Raw genomic sequence first — 2,210 nt, 5'->3', positions numbered from 1 at the left:
TTTTATTTTAAAGTGGTTTTAAGTTAAAGTATTTTTCACAAATGAACTAAAAATGTTCTCTTTCTAGTCATTTTCTCAAAAAGGTTAGTCGAAACTTAATTCTTCAATTAATTTAAAATGGCTACATGCTTAAATTAACCAATTTGGTTTAAATTATTATTAAAATAGTTCATCAAATAAATTCTAATTAATCTAATTTTATTAATATTCTAATCTTGTATGTCGAGTCAAATGTTTCATTTTTGGGTCCCTTTCTCAAAAAAATAAAAATAAAAAATAAAAAAGCTGTCATTTATTTAATTATTTTCTCAAAGTTGATCAAAAATTGTAAGTTATTATTTTTTATGTTAAATCATGATTTTCCTAAAAACAGTCAAATATATTTTAGTCAAGTCGCTGGTCAACCGCATGTTAGCGGGCACTTTGAATGCTTAAACCCTTCTCGAAGTGTAAATTGAACCCCGAACCCTCTTTGGTATTTTCAAATGATTTTTTCTGTTTAAATCTTTGAAAATTATAAGTTTTCTTAATTTCTTTAAAAAATTAAGTGGCGACTCTTTTCTAAGTATTTTTCTCAAATTGTTTTATACTTAGAACATTTCAAAAAAATGATTTTTCTATAGATAGGAAAATTATGGCATAACAATTAATAGATGAGGTTTGTAAGGTACTTGCTATTATGGGAGTGACTCCGGTAGAGAAGACAGAATTGGTCGCTTATCAATCGAAAGGTGTTGCTCAAGTATGGTACAACCAATGGAAAGAGGCAAGGCCGGTAGGATAGGGTCTTGTAGAGTGGGAAGTGTTTAAATCCGCGTTTCTTGATAGGTTTTTTCCCCTTGAGATGAGGGAAGCAAAGGTGCATGAGTTCCTTAACCTTCGGCAAGAAAGTATGAGTGTGAAGGAGTATGCCTTAAAGTTCACCCATTTGTCAAAATATGCTCCATCTCTAGTGGCTGACCCTAGGTCGGGAATGAGTAAGTTTATGTCGGATGTGTCCGATCTAGTGGTGAAGGAATGTCGTACGGCTATGCTTGTTAATGACATGGATATTGCTCGTCTTATGACTCATGCCCAACAAATTGAGGAAGAGAAACTTAAAGAGAGAGCTGGGGAGAAAAAGAGGTCTAGAATTGATGATGATAATTCCCCTCAAGCAAGGCCCGATGGACATGGTCGTCCTAAGTATAGACAAAAGTTCCCCGGGCAAGGGCCCTCGAATACTCCTAGGTTCAACCAAGAAATGGTGTCCAACCCTAAGTCTCAAGGTGATGGTAGATGGATTCTATTGCCAGGGTGTGATAAGTGTGATAGAAGACATGCGGGTGAATGCCTAGTGGGTTCCAATGTTTGTTTCGGTTGTGGTGAGATGGGCGCCAAAATTTGATACGCTCAAATTACACCTCTCTAAAATAAGCATAAGTGATCGTTATCAAGTAAAGAACTCAACTTGTAGGTTGGGGTCAATCTCACGAGAAATATGGTTTAGACTTAAACTTAACTCACAATTATCTCTTTTTAGTCAAACTATTACCGAGAAAAGTAAACATGGGTTTTTTTTGTAAATAAAGTAACAGATTGTTTAGAATGTTATGAATGATTTCTAGGTTATGATTCATGTTATGAATGATTTCTAGGTGTTTAGAAGTAATTTAGAGTGTTTAGAATCAAAGGGGAGTAAAGGTACCCTTTGAAAGAACTCAAACGGACGAAATGATGAAGACCGGGTGGGGGCAGGCCACCCTAGCGCTCTGGGTGGCGCGGGGCTCCAGCCCTTAAACTTCAGAGAAGTGTTTGGGGCGCTCTGGCTGGCGTGGGGCGCCAAGCCCCAACCCAGAAAACTTCAACGACTTTCTTTGCTCGTTTTTTCACCCTAACTCACCTAGAATCGAACGGTTTCTTCCCCAATCACTTGGATTCAATTACTTAACATAATACACTCTAATCTACTCAAAACAACACTCAAATCACTAAATTTCATCTCAAGAAATCATCAAAACCCCAACACAACAAGATTTAGAATGAACTTCAAGAACACCTATCAAGAACTCTAATCTTTCAACTTCAAGAATGAAATTTGCGCTGAAAATAACATGATTGGCATGTGGGTGAACAAACCCAATACTATGGAAGCTTACATACCTTTTAAGGATTAAACCCATGGCGAAAATCCGCAACAAAACGCAAGACTCTCGACGAACGCTTTGATC

The sequence above is a fragment of the Solanum tuberosum genome, unplaced genomic scaffold (genome assembly GCF_000226075.1).
Source record: "Solanum tuberosum cultivar DM 1-3 516 R44 unplaced genomic scaffold, SolTub_3.0 scf00251, whole genome shotgun sequence".
In the NCBI taxonomy this organism is placed as follows: Eukaryota; Viridiplantae; Streptophyta; class Magnoliopsida; order Solanales; family Solanaceae; genus Solanum; species Solanum tuberosum.
Note: the sequence above shows the minus strand (reverse complement) of the source record.